The sequence below is a fragment of the Gallus gallus genome, chromosome 4 (genome assembly GCF_016699485.2).
Source record: "Gallus gallus isolate bGalGal1 chromosome 4, bGalGal1.mat.broiler.GRCg7b, whole genome shotgun sequence".
In the NCBI taxonomy this organism is placed as follows: Eukaryota; Metazoa; Chordata; class Aves; order Galliformes; family Phasianidae; genus Gallus; species Gallus gallus.
In genome coordinates this window covers 21,197,069-21,212,801 of record NC_052535.1, presented here as the reverse complement: position 1 = coordinate 21,212,801, position 15,733 = coordinate 21,197,069, and positions in this window count along the sequence as shown.

The window sequence follows — 15,733 nt, the reverse complement described above, 5'->3', positions numbered from 1 at the left end:
ATACCTTAGCTTTTTTTGTATAAAAGGCTCAGTTCTACTCACAGAGAGAGCATGCAATTTTTGTTTACATGTATAACTGTACTGTTTGAGAGTGTAAGTCCAGTTGTGGGTATATACAAGTCAAAGTTTAAACAAAGCATTATTATGGATGCAACTTTTCTTCTCAAGGCATTAACTCTTCCCGTGCTAACACATCTAGGAAATGTAAAAAGTTTTCTATTTACAACTTGTAAAGAAAAAACAGCAATCTGTTTGTATCTGAGTTAAACTGCCAGACAACAGTGCTGTCAAATCTGAGGTGTTCTTACATTAGATGCAGAGGTTCCATTTGAAACTTGAATTGTTTGACTCTGCTGCTGTTGTCATGTGATGTCCTCGAATATATAAAATAAAATGGTATATCCATCACATTTTATTTTCAGATCTCTAAATCATAGTAACAAAACTATGATGCATATTAAAGAAATATGTGTATCATTACATACTTTTAAAAAAGAACTGTGGCCTTGAAGCTGTGTCTTCAGAGAAACAATGCAAGATGAAACAATCCGTGATGTGTTATGAAGTTCTTCCTGTGGAAATTTTTTCTAGCTGTTTCCTCATGAGACTTGTAACTAACTTAGCTGATTCACTGTGGCTGCAGAACTTCTGGATCCTGCACTGTTGCTGTTACTGTATTCTTTAGCCATGCTGACAATGTCTATTCACACAGGCATTGAGCAGAAAAGGCCATGCCCTTTTATGATGCTAGAAGAAAAGCATTTGTCAATGACTGGTAACCTTTACAGTAGACAGTGAGAAAGAACAGGAGTAGCAGAAGGATGGTGGAACCTCTGTGATGTGGAGACTCACACAGAGTTAAAGTAGCCTAGGAACTTTCAGTCTCTGAAGTTTACATTTTTCTCATGATCCAAGAGAGACTAATGAGAAACACAAAGATGCAGAAACATTTTTAAACATTCTCTTTCCCACAAAAAGTAATTTGATTTGTTTTATGAAAACATTATTTATTTATACACATTACCACATGCTTCAGGCTAAATAATCTCAGATACATTTGTGTAAATTTATTGTGATTTTGTTTGTATTTCCAGATAAAACAGTTTAGTTCACTTAGGCTAATCAATGTTCTCAGAGGCTGGAGGATTGAAACTGAAGGTCAAAAGGAGACCTATGGAGAATGACAAACAAGATAGAGAGTTGCCTTAGATATAGCACAGATGTAGAACTGGCGTGTAAAGTCTAATATCTGTGGGCTCCGAGCAAGATCTACAAGATTTAGCTAAAGTCTATCTACCTGTTCCACCTATAACTCTATGAGAAGCCCTAACCTAGCCAAATATAAACATTTGAGATCAGTAATTAAAATAAGCAGTGTAGAAGTTTCTTCTCTTGGTCTGTCACAAAATACCTGAATTATATTTCAAAATGACTCTATTAAAGAAATGAGTTTTCCACAGTATATGAACAACAACAAATGGTGAAGAACTCTGGAGGAACCTCATGAAATGGAGTAGGTCAAACCTGGCAGATGAGCTTCAGTATAGGTTATATGAAGACTTTGTCACTATTTAAACCTTGGAGAGATTGCATATTGGATTGTGTGTGCAGCCTGTTCTCCTTTTCTCCAGAAGTTAAAGTCAGTAGAGAGAAGTGAAATGGTCAGGGACTGAAATGGCTGTCTTGTAAGGAGAGGGATGGATTTCTTTAGTTTGGAGAAGAGAAGGCTGGAGATATTGGTAATTCAGGTTTACAAAATCATGAAGAAGAGCAATTGGTGCATTTGAGCATGGAGCATGGAAGGTGTAATTCTTCAGCAAATCCTGCAATATCAGAGTTGTGGAGTACCCAATGAAACCAGTTTCTGTTTTGAAGAGAGAAAATAAAGCTATTTACACATCAGGAACTGGGCTTCTTGAACTTGATGCCATGAGAGACTGTGGAAACAGCAAGTCTATATATATATATATGGGCTTCATACAGACTAGGCAACCCTGAATCCTGTAACATTCCAAATACAACAATTCTGAATTCTGAGTAATCTAAGGGAAAGGGACCCCAGGCTCATGTGCTTGTCTCACATTGCCACAGACTAAGATGTACTGTTAGGTGACCTACAGGTGTGACACAGAGGTGAATCCCATGTATACCTATATATGAAGGTGACTCAACAGAGCAGTCTTCAGTGAAAGAAAAGAATCAATACAGATGGCAATCTCCTAGAGCATAATGATAGTTTTCCAAAAGCCATTCCATTAATTTTGTTATTCTGGGAGAGATGAAATGCACGTACAAGTCAGATTTTTTTATTTTTATTTTTTTGCCACTGCACTGCATTGTACTATCTGTATTCAGCACTAGCTGTAAAGATTCAATTACTTAATTAAATCACATCTTGAAATAGGTGGCTGAATTTCTCAAAAAAAAAATTAGTTCTATTTTAATATTTATTTCCTTTTTTGGCTTTCTACAGTACATTCACTTATTTAATCATACAGTTTCAGAATTCACTGCTAAGAAGCATTATCTGTATTTCCTTCAATTGTCTGTTGCTGTCATGGCATTCCTTGGATGTCTATTAAGCTACACAAGAACGCCTTATCAGAGGTATTCTTCAGCTAGCTATGTGAAACACTTTGAGATTTGGATAGAATTTATTAACTGTTGAGAAAAATAGCACCAGTGTGAAAGCCAGCCTCATGAAGTGTGAGAACTATGTCTGACAGATGGCAAAATCTGGCAGCCCAGAAAGCTCCTCTGCCCTGGGAATTCTGAAACAACAGTGAGTCATACATCTTAATTTTCAGATGGACTTGTATATATCACATTCCTAAGACAGGGTCATTTCTGGTCACGCAATTTTTTTTTCATGCCTCACGACTTCAGGAGAAAAGAAACATTCAGTCAAAAAGTGAAAATGAGAACTGACTGAAGTGTAGTCTGAAGACAGCTGTGGCATATCTGCAGTAAACGTGAGAACTGGTAGTACTGAAAGGGGAGCTAGAGCTGCCTGATGAAAGCATCATGCTGATGGAGAATAAAAGAATTTGTCCTGCTAAATATGACAAGATCTATCCTTAAGAATGTCACCATGTGAGGAAAGCACCTGAAGAATTTTATCATCGATTTGATGCTCAGGCCCACATGGCAGTAGCAGATCTCTCCCCAAACTCCCAGTCACTCATTCAGCTCCCTCTTTTCACCATCACATTGGCTACTCTACTGCACAGTTCTCGGCCTATAACATGAGTACTACTGAACTCAGAAAGCTCTCTAGGTTTCTTCACCCAGAATACTCCTGAATCGTGCTGATTCTTTCCACGCAATAGGTTTGACTTATCCCCCGTCTGGATCTGATACACTTAAATGAAAAACTCCCAAGATGACACACGTGCGACCTTTATTTTGCACTTGAACCTTACAAACTGCATGTCTTTTGATGACAGCAGATGAGTCCATAAATACTCATCTACTTTTCATTTGGTGAATTCCAATGATGTGAAGCACTGGTTCCATCTCTTAGCTTCCTAATACAAAAGTAATCTCTTTTTATCTTACCAGAGCTTTTTCTTCCATACAGCATTCCTGTTACAGCAGATATACCTGCTGCTATGCAGAATAGCAATTGCAGCTTGGATACACAAATGCCTGAAGAAAATCTCATTTATTTGGAGTGTATCATTAAGTTATAGCTGAATTTTTGAGAGGACATAAGTGGGAGACAGCCTGTGATGAGAAATCCCAGAAGCCCAGTTCTTTTGAAGAGTCTGGCCTTAGAGAATATAAGCTAACCACATGTTGCTGCTGCCTTCAGCTTGCCTGATCCCCATTATGTAGGGCCTCAGCTAGTTTATTCCTTCTGTGGTGGGTTCCTTTTTGCACTTTTACCTAGAAGACTTCCGCTGCTGCTGAACAGTACTTACACTGTAGCTGTTCCACTTAGCTGAACAGGCTTTGGAGCATAAAAGGAAAGGGGAAATAAAATGTGCCAATTAAGAAGTAAAAAATGCCTGTTACATGTACTAAAAATGCAGTGTGTTGTTTTCTTATTAATCAGACTTGAAAAGGTTTTATTTTGAGATCCTACTTGAGTACTTGCTCAAGTGTCATTCTGCCTTTGGCCTTCTACAGAGAAGGTGCTCAGTAGGCTTGGTGCTCCCCCGGAATCAATGCACTGAGCAGCTGCTTCCTACAGTTGCTTTCCAACTGAGGCTCTTTCTGACATGCAGAAATCAGACACTATAGCCAGTAAGGATATAGAGCAGGTATGTGTTTATTGGTGATGTGCGTACACCCTGGTGCAAGGGGGATCATTGCACCTAACTTGCACACCATCAGGAGAAATCATGCTATAGATATAGGTCGAACTAATACATAATCAATAGTTGACAGGAATTCGGATACATATTCATTACATTCCCGAGAGTCCATTAGCATGCAGTCCCTCCCCCCCTTGCGCATGCGTAGTAGGTCATGATGATGAAGGCTCATAGTATTCCTCGTGAAGGCTCGTAGTCTTCCTTGCTGCAAACTTCTGACCCCAAAGGGGGGCATCCCCCAAACCGGTTTCAGCTTGCCCTGTAGACATCTAATCACCTCCCTGCCAAATGTTTTCGAGCTGCTCTCCAGTCCTTATCTTTATGGCCGTCATCCTCCTTGTTATTCCAGACCTAGTGTCTGTGAAAGTGCTTGGATTCTCTTGTTTTCTAACACTCTCTACCTAAACTATCTCTATTTGCCTCTTATTTCTACTTTGTGAAACTACTTTCCCTTTTCTTGCCATGAGGTCCTTCTTTCTATAACTGCAGGGTCCTGTTCTCACTCTTCATTTCCATCCAGTTGCAAGGATCACAGTGCGAGGGATCTCAGCTGAGGCCTGTGCTGATGCACAGGATTTATACCATGCAAAGCAGTGCATGGAGTACTTACTGCTAGGTAGAGTGAAAAATGCTGTAAAAACTTCTCATCACACTTGAATGCCTGCTTGGCTGCATCAGCATATTCTATGCCAATAAGACAATTCATGCGACAGAAGTGTTGATGTATTCTGAGAGCCACAAAAGGTCAAAGAACAAAAGAGACTAAATCCCCATTAAAATCATAGCTTTCCACTTCATTTTGCTTTGCGTGCTCGTATGTCTAAACTTGAACTTGAAATGCTAGATTGAAAGTGGTCATAATGTGCAAACACAGCTTTTGTCAACTAGTTAGTGTTTGTGTTCTGAAGCAAGAGATCCAAAAAGCTAAAGAACAACAGATTAAAGCTTTGCAGTATCAACACTGTACTGGGAAAGAATTCTTAAACTCTATCACAGTCTTATCTGAGTGATAATCTGCATGGGCATGGAGAGCTGACATATATTTTCTGTTACACTGTTGCCTTAGCGCTAAGATTTCTTTGATTTTCTGCTGGCAGCTTTACCACCCAGTGGAGATGTCCTCAAGCGTTCACCATTGCTGCCTTTCCTGCTAAGAAAATAGAATTTGCATGTGTTTCAATACTTTCTGGAATCCTACCTTCCATATGCAGTCTAGGGTAAGTTTTTCAGCCTGTTTCCTTTCCTTGATTTTAAGTATAGTTAATGCTGTAATTAGCAAGGAAAAATAAATCATTTTTCCCCTTCAGTGAGGAAAAGTCCTGCCAAAAGCTATGCAAATGTGCCTTGTCAGGAATGACGGCAGATCACCAGAGAAAAGTGTACTCCATAAATGTAAATCTAAAAATGTGATCTGATATTCATTTAGCTTTGTCAAAATAACTTGTGGAGCTCAGTGTCAAGGACTGGGTGAATATTTCAGAAAACCAAGATAATTTCCTCAATCAAAAGTTTGTATGAGTTGTCCTGCCACTATATGATGACAGAAGCCTGGAAAGTCCCACCCTTTGGATGACTTTCACTGGTGGATCAAGTTTCTCACCTGGTCACCTCTAATCTCCTCTCCCCTAAACTCCTTCTTTGGGGGCCACTGTATCAGCCTCAAGTCTTGGAGCTACAACATGATTGCATTGCAGAAATTTATCTAGTTTTGCTAGATTTTGCCCTATTCTTGAGAATGTTTCAGGTTCATAACAAAGTTGCTCAAACCAGGGAAGCTTCTGCAGTTATTTACTGCATTCCCAAGATTTGTTTCTCATTTCTCAAATGGCACAGAAATATCACCAAGATCTGTTCAAGCCTTCTGGACTGAAACGCAGCATGTATTATGCTACTTTAATTTTTTTTTTTTTTTTTTTTTTTGTGGAGAAAAAAGTTTTTTCTGTTTACAGAAATGTCTATAAACTTAAGCCTTCAGCTTTCCTGTTGAGTCATGCTTGCTTCATTGTAGATCCGCATATGTCTTTTTAATAGGGACAACAATCATAGTAGAGACAAGAATTTAATTTCTCTGCATCTCAAAGACCCACAAAGTTTTCTACTAAATGCTGCTTTTTTGAGAGTCAGTTAGAATGGGTTCATCAGAAAAAATTGCAGCAGTTCCTTCCCTCGTAAAGAAGATTCAATCTATTGAATTCAACCCTATCTGAATCCAGGATGTCTAGATCTAGGTTATCTAGATTCAAATAGTGTTTAATAGAAGATAACTTCAGTCCATGAGATCTTTTGACCCGTAGTTGTGCTCTAATCATTAGGATTCCCTGGGAAAGGACCACTTTGGCAAAGTTTGCAGATCTCAGTTTCCAGTAGGAAGGAGTGGTTTCCTCCAGTTTGTGTATAGATGTTCAGCTTTCAGCATCTCCTTCTGGCTAAATTAGGAGATTGCCTAGTCAGTGTGCTGTGTTTTGTGACACAACTCTTAAATCATGAATGATGAAGAAAGAAGGGGCCAGGAATATAATCAGAAAGAAGATAGCTAGAGGAAGATTAGGTAATGTGAGGCTATATCTAGGTTCTCTCTATTTTCCCAGCTCCTCCCTAAATACTAACATTGTTTTAATACATCTCTGGGGATGAATTCACAAAAATGGAAACTCTGAAGTACCTATATTAGATTTTATGTATTCCTAATGGGGCTCTGATTCTCATTCATACCAATGTTTTTTTTAATAGCAAATTCTTTACAGGAACATTAGCATAAGATTCTTCAGCATGTTTAATAATCCCCAAATACATTCTAAGAATCACAGAATCATAGAATCACTCAGGTTGGAAAAGACCTTCAAGATCATCGAGTCCAACCACGACCTAACCATACTACCCTAACTAACAACCCTCCACTATATCATGTCCCTGAGCACCACATCCAAATGGTTTTTAAACACATCCAGGGATGGTGACTCAACCACCTCCGTGGGGAGCCTATTCCAGTGCTTAACAGCCCTTTCTGTAAATAAGTGTTTCCTGATATCCAACCTAAACTTACCCTGGTGCAACTTGAGGCCATTTCCCCTCGTCCTGTCACCAGTGAGAAGAGACCATCCCCGCTCTCGCTGTAAGCACCTTTCAGATATTGGAAGAGAGCAATAAGGTCTCCCCTCAGCCTCCTTCTCCCCAGACTAAATAGCCCCAGCTCCTTTAGTAGCTCCTTAGAGGGCACATTCTCCAAGACCTTCACAAGCTTTGTTGCCCTTCTCTGGACCTGTTCCAGCACCTCCATGTCCTTTCTGTACTGAGGTGCCCAAAACTGAACACAGTACTCGAGGTGAGGCCTCACCAATGCTGAGGACAGGCGCAGGATAACTTCCCTAGTCCTGCTCACCACACCATTCCTGATACAAGCCAGGATGCCATTGGCCTTCTTGGCCACCTGGGCACACTGCTGGCTCATATTCAGCTGACTGTCCATCAGTATACCAAGGTCCCTGTCCATCAGGCAGCTTTCCAGCCACTCTTCCCCAAACTCCCCAGAAGCACAGTAGGTAATGGTGGATTTCTAGATTGGACATGCTGTGACACACCTTTCCATTAATGCTAGATCTAAAATCTACCCCTCAGCGACCTTCAGTGAATTCTGTCCAAGGGTCTTGCAAGAGTACAGACAAGCAAACACGTTATACTCTTATTCACACATGAAATTTCCACCTGTGGTTCATGTTATATTAACAATATTTTTCATTTAACAAACAATCCAAGTATTATTCCACACACTTGGCAAATACAATTCAGAATTGTTTTTCATTTAAGTCAATTTAACAACATTCTGTTGTGGAAGGATATGAAATTATTAATGTGATTTGTGAGAAAGAACATTAATGCCTTCTTTTACCTCTGATTTAATACAAATATGTAATATAACGATTATTTATTTATTTATTTATTTTTGGCCTGAGAAAAGCTCTGTAGACATTCAGTTTTCACCATCAGTTCAAGAACTCCTAAACTGGACATGCTACATATTACATACAACTGCAGTTTTCGGTACAAGGTAACATGCATCAAGTAGAACAAAATATTTTCAGAAGAAAATAAAAAGATCTCCAAATCATTTTGTCTTAGAATGCATTTCCAGCCAAAACAGGATGTATAATCTGCTTGGCTGTTTTACCGAAAGGCCATTCCTCATTTTGAATCTGGTAGAACCCTCCCTATAGAGCTCATGGCAGCAGTCCTGGGGAGTATGGTAACTGTTGGCTGAGGTATGCAATAGTGCTTGATTGAGAGTCAGAATACTCTGTACTTCCCAGCATGGTGAGTTAGAACTCTGATTTCCACCACTGAGTAAGCTAATTAAGAAATTGATTCCAAGTAGACAATCAAAGCAGAAAAAAACCCAACAATGACCAAAAAAAAAAAAAAAAAAAAAAAAAAAAAGGAGGTTTAGAGTAATGCAGCAAACTGAGTCTAAATGTAATTATGATGAAAATGAATGAGCAAAACATATTTGGAAGCTGAGCTATTTTCTTGAGGAAGGCTCAGTTTTTTGTGGGTCAGTTTTCTTACAACACACAGATGTTGGAAAACATTGAGCAATTAATTTTTTTCAGAGTGGTCAAAATGAATACGGAAAGTGAAAGCTTTCTTCCTGTCTGTTACAAAATAAACATAGAAAATGTATATGTAAGCATTGTGAAGAATCCTGAGAGCAAAACTTATTACAGTTCGAAAGTGCACAACAAGAGAGAAAAGGAACAAAGGGCAGAAGTGAGAATCAGCTCTGATGCTGTCTTTTAATAAAACCTTTCCTATAGTTCATTTTACTTCTGTTTTGCTGAAGGCAGAATCCTAGATGCCATATCAAATCAAGTTAGAAAATGGTGTAAACACTAAAGTTCTTAAAATGTACATTACTTACTTTGTCATTTAGATTCATTTTAGTAGATGTATGACACACAGAAACTATTGAATTCCATTTGATTTCTCCCTTTCTGAGGGTGGCACATTTTTTTTTTCTTAAATTCTAATCAGAAACTGCTTCATATATCTAATATTATTACTGCTAAATATTTCTAAAATTCTATGACTTATACCTGACTGACATAGCTGACAACAGCTTTGAAAGACAATGAATTGGGTAATGACAATATGCCTGTGTATGAGAATATGGCTTCAAATCAACCATCATCACAGGATGTTCAGGTGGATACTTGCAATTCCCAAAGCTGCAACCCAATTAGACAGAATTAATTTACCTGTAAAAATACAAGACAATTTCAATTCATTCTCTGATAGATGTGAAGCAGCTGTTAATTTTAAGCAGAGGACATTAATATTTAATTGCACCACTCTAATTCAGAGCCAAATTCTGGAACTGATGACACCTCCCAGAATGTTGGGGAGTGTTAGATTGCAAAACAAAGTTCCCCAAGGACCAGAAGTTTGTTAACAAAGCCCTGCGTTCTTCCCCTGGCTCTTGGCAACAAAAATGTCCTTTCATCTACTTTTCTCTGGGTTTCTTCTCCTACATGTCTATGGACAGCAGCTTTCTTGTACTAACTACATGTTTTTGCAGCTCTGAGAATGGACACAAGTATGTTTCAGGAGTTAGCAATACCAATGCTTACGCCCAACATCAGAGGTGCAGACTTATCTAATCTGTCAGGCCATTTATCTACAGGTACAAAGTAGTATCTCCTTTCCAATGTGCCTGTTTCCTGAGGCTTTGATATAGCTCAAACATCAAATGTACAAAATTTCTCACACTCTCAAGCATTTCACTCATGAAAAAAAAACATTAATGAAATGTGATGGAGTGAAAAACTAGAGCATTTTAAATATTACATTTCATTACATGTTTCTTATTTGAATTTTGGAAACAATCCTTAACACAGAGTATTCAAATTAGGATTCAGTTTGAGCACAGTGTTTCTCTTAGGGCTAGATTTATTTGCAGACTGTTATTTTTCTATAACATTTTCCTTCTGCCCAAAACCGGGATGCAAGTAGTTAAAAAGATAATTTCATGTTTATACAAAATCTTAGCAGAAAGACTGGGCTATGCTGTGGAGTTGTGGGTACGGGTTTGACCTCCAGTAGAAGTGCTTGGGTCTCTCTTCCACGTCAGAAGCCCTGAATGTCTCTATGTAAATATCTAAAGAACAGATAGGTATGTGTAACTACATGTGTCTAATTCTTATGAATATCATTTGGATTCTTTGTTCACAGTCAGTAAAATGGTGACTTTTGCCTACCATACTGACCTATGATGCTGGAAACTGCAAGAGACAACTTTGTTGGTATGACTAAAATTTTCTTCCTGAATACTTGCTATTTTTTTTCCTTTTTTTTCCCCCCAAACATTACCAAACATTTTCTTCATAGCTATCACCTATTACTGTAAACTGCTTTGCTCAAGAATCAAGATGCTTAGTGCAATAAGGGGAGCTATATGTCAGATAAATATCCTTTCTTCATTGTGACTGTATGTTTCCTTAACCTCTTCTTAGTTCCTAAATCCCAACGGATCATGTTTTCTACAGATAAAGGTAGAACTAGTAGGGGCTTGCAATACGTATAATTTTGAGGATGAAATTAGTGATGTTCTTGTATATAAGATTTCTGATATAATTAAAAATCCATTGCTGAAAAGAAAGAAGTACATTTAAAAATAGAGCCATACTTTCATGATAGGCTATTAAAAACAAACAAGCAAGAGGACAGATAGTAGATAGTATCTACTGTAGCTTACATTAGTTTTGCTGGTTTTTCCATAATTCAGCCATGCAGAAATCAGTGTTTGAGCTTTCTAAGCTAGCTTTATAAATGTTATCATGTTGACTTTGATGAAAACAAAACAAAACAAAACAAAACAAAAAAACCCCAAGCAGCTAAAGCATTAACTGAAAATTAAATAAACCTTTAACCCTTAAGTCTTTTGACTACTCAACACAAGGAGAGTACTCCCAATGAATCCTAACAGGCGATAACCGTGCAGTGGATGATAAGTAATAGCATCTAGCAGCCTCCTTTGTTCTCTCAAATACTCTGCAACAAAATTTTTGTGATGATCCTTGAGAATCTAAATTGACTGAGTTTCTTAAAGAAAAAGAGTGATCGTTTTTCTGTTTCCTCCAGATCAGCTCAGGCTCAATTTCTGAACTTTTATTTCCAGGATAATACAGGCAATTTATGTAGAGAGGGACAAAACTTGGCCAGAATCTGTGAAATAAAAAAAGGCTGCTTTGTGCAAGACCAGCTGCCTGGAACTGTGCCAGCACATATCCTATAGGAATTAATCTTCTTCTTTGGGTCTAAATTACAGTAAGACACAATTTTCCATTTCTGGGGCTTGCTCAGTACACTAGACTGTCTTAATGGAAGATGGTGAGTCAAGTCAGCAACTGGAAAATGAGCACCACAAAGCGTCTCCTTAAAAACTTTCACTCACTTTGGCAGAAGTGATCAGCAATGCCTCTGAGTCTCTTCTGGAAACGGAAGGAGACAGTGAAGGTGTGACTTTGTAATTCCAGTGAACAATTTTATTTAAATAAGTCAGACACAGTGGGATGGGAGCACAAGCAGTTCCACAGTCTAAGGGGTTAAGGGAAAGACAAGGGAAACAAGAAAAATGCTGGAAACAGCTGCAATCAAAACACTTCTAAGGTGAAATCATGCTTCTACGATAAAAGGATCTTCAGTCATGACAGTGACTGGTAAAAAGCATGGTTTAGATATGCTATATGTCTGAAGGAGTCCAACAGCAAACTAAGGGAAATCAGAATGTGTGTTTAATATAACTCCCAGAAATGGGTCATCCCTGCTTAGAAGTTAGCACCAAATATATACAAATTCATTTCCCTTTTATGTTCTTTGAACATGCATAAGTGTATGCATTTTTTGTTGTTGTGCACCACTTTTCACACCAAGTTATCATGGTGTTTTCTTCTGGGAAAAATACAAGAAAAACTATAAAAACAATTTGAAAGTTCACCATTGTTTCAAACAGTTCCTCATTGTCTCCATTATCTAAACTAGTTTGAAACACCAGGCCTCTGGTTTGTTTTGACTGGCCTCTCTGATACCATCTCATGGATTTCTTGCCAGCAGCTGAAGTTTAATGAAGATCTTTATCTTTTTCCTCAAATCCTTGTAGATAATTCCTCTGCCACTGTGAACGGCACCAGTAGGCAGCTTGTCACTCAGGCTTATCACTTCACTGTCAAATTCACCTTTGAAATTCTTTTGTGCAGCATCTTTAGGATACAACTTTCTCTCCTCCACCATCAGCTAAGTGTTTCATACAAGCCTCATGACAACTATTACTTCCTGAGACACCCAAAACACCCTTTTCTCTGGGGTGTGCTGGCTAGTTGCTATATTGCCTCCATTCATAATACTGCTAGTAAATCTTACAAACATAAAACCCCTCTCTCCAGATCTCATTGGTAGCCTTCAAAAGTCTAACACATTAAATGCAAGTACTGGTTTCACTCTCAAGACATTTCACATCTGTTTTACTTTCAGCTGGGATGGAACTTTCTTCTTCAGAGTGCCTGGCATGATGCTATAGTTTGGTTCTAGGAGAAAAACAATGTTGATAACACACCGATGTGTATAGCTGCTGCAAAGCAGTGTTGTACAGACACAAGGACATTCTCAGCAAAGGGTCCAAGGAGCACGGAGGAAATAGAACTCTAACTACATAAATGGAATGAGTGAAAACAGAAAAGACCTGCAAAGTATGTGGAATCCAGTCTATAATACTCGTTAACATGTGGATGGAATGCAAAAAGAGAAATTAAGCCATTTCCATGACTAACAAAAGCTAATTATAGCTCACTAGAATACTCCCACAGTTCACGATAAATGTGTAGCTTATTATCTATGACACAGTTTTCAATATTTTGCTCTGGACTGAAGGTGAGATGATTACTAAGAGAACTTTCTGTTTGCACTGTATAAATTAGCTCCAAGACACCAGGTTTCTGAGACAAAAAACCCAAACATTTTTAGAAGCAACTTGCAAGCCTGATTGCTATAGGTATGCTAATTTTGCAAACAAACTGAAAATGCTAAGATCTCTGTGGTATCAGAACATATGCTGGGACTAAACTACACTGTAGACCAAAGGGAATGTTGTAAATAAGACAATGGCAGCTTTGTTTCAAGAAAAGTGAAAAGATTATGAGATTTATAAAGTTAACTTGTTCTTGCGTTGCCTTGGTATTTTGCTACATGTGTAGGAGGACTTGCAAATTTAGTCAACAGCAGCCCATAAGGCAGAGCCTTGACCAGAGCTGAATGAACCATTGAGAACATTCCTTTGAATAATAGCTTTCTAATACCTCATGAAATTCAGTAAACATTTTATTTTCTGAACTCATTTGACAGACTGTCTGGTTTTAGAGGGAGTAAAATCTGAAACACAGCTACAATGCAACAAGTAATTTTAAAGAATTGTGCCAGAAAGGTTATTCTACACATATTAATCAACAAGCTCTCCGCCTGATGTCAGGTGGTGGCTGAGTGCCTTGGCAAGCACCAGTAGAGCACTATTTTCTATGAGAAAAAATGTAATCGCTACATACTGCATGTACTGCTTCTTCATATCCTGGTATGTGCCAATGTTTGAATGCGTCCGTATGCATCTCATCTTTTTCCTGATGTGTTTTAAGCACTGTAGCACCTAATGGCAATGTGTTTCATGGATTATCAGATCGTGGCAACTTTTCAGTGTGCAGCCTTTTAAAGAACACATTGTTTCCCAGCCTTCTGTGAGCTCTGAGTAGGAACTTCTGTCTGACAGGAACTACTCATTGCAATTACCTTTGGCACAACCATTTCTTCTCTTAGAGCAAGCATTTCTCATCTTTCAGTCATTCCCACAACTCTGTCGTAGTGTCTTGTTTTGAGGCATGGCAAGGTGAGAACCATTACACTGCTCCTGTCAATCAAACCTGGAGACTGGGAGCCAGGCAGCAGGGATGTGTCAGTGCTAAGTGTACAGCAGGACTGCAAGGAGCATTTGCTGTTTTCTAAAAATCACAACTTCGCCCATGGAAATCGTGGGCGAATCGTTTTCAGATGAAAAACAGTGAATTGGAAAACATGGCAGGTGAATATTAACTTCTTTCACATAGTCTTTTGTTTTTTGTACTCCAACAGTTTATTTCTATCAATCTCTTTCTTTCTTTTTTTTTTTTTTTTCCTAGCCGAAAGACCAGGGATATGCTTAAAAACTGAAAAAAAAAAAAAAGACTCAAAAACTAAAAGAATACCAATCAAAAAGAGAAATCTCCCTTCCCTGAGTTTCTATTAGTAGCCAGTGAGTTGGGAAACACACAGAAAATGACAAAACTGATACTAACACCATCAGCTTCAGAAATATCATTGCTGCATAAACTGGTAAACTTGCATTCTCTTTGGAAAAGTGATGCTCTCAGACTTTGGTGACATGGCACTTGTTCTGGAGCCAGAGAGGGAGTGCTGAGCATGACACTATGACAGTACTGAGAGGGTCAGTGCAGCTGTTGTGTAGCACAGAGCAGAGAAAAATTCCATCAAATTTCTGCTGTGCAGGGTGTAAGTGGGAACATCTGAACCTTGTGTTTAGTTCCCAGATGCACAAACCACATGTCTGAGCTGACACACAGGGAAGTATTGTTCATCGGTTAAAGATTGGCATCAATTACTTCCTCCCTTTGGGCCATACTGAGAACAATATTGTGGCTCCCTAGCTGCTGTAACAGCAGAACTACATGCTGCCCCACACTGAAGAATTAATTACAAGTCTAAATGGGAGATCTATGTGATACAACACAAAATTGGGAGTGCAAAGTGTGACAGGATGAAGCAGGAAACAGACAAATGTGTGACTACAAACTGTAATAGATAAAGATATTCAGTGCACAGGCCACAGCATGTGCCAGTGTCATGCATGTTTGTGTCTCCTCTCTTTTCTTCATTTTCCTTTTCTTCCCTCCCCTATTTTTAATAAATATGTACAGAAATCCAGAAAAAATGAAAAGCTCAAAGCAGAGAAGAGAACTGTTGGTGCTTACAAGATCACAGCTGGGCTGCGGTTGGAGCAGTCGCTTTGCTTTGGCTATTGTTATTTCCCAGACTGACTCCCCCATGTAAACTACAGCTGTGAGCAGGTGGCAGTGCACATCCATGTGTGCTCTGCACAGCAGAGTGACCCCTCTTAGCATCTTGTGCAGTTTTTCATGCTCGGCTGAAAACTTAATGTAACTCAATGGCAGACAGATGTAAACAAGGATTTCACAAGATGAAAGCAAAATACTTAGTCCAAAACTCCTAATGTTTTGGTTTCCTTTTGCTGATATGCTGGATATTTAAATATACTTTATAATCAAAAAAATCAAAAACATCTTCAGAAAGAGGTCAGTGTGGGTGAA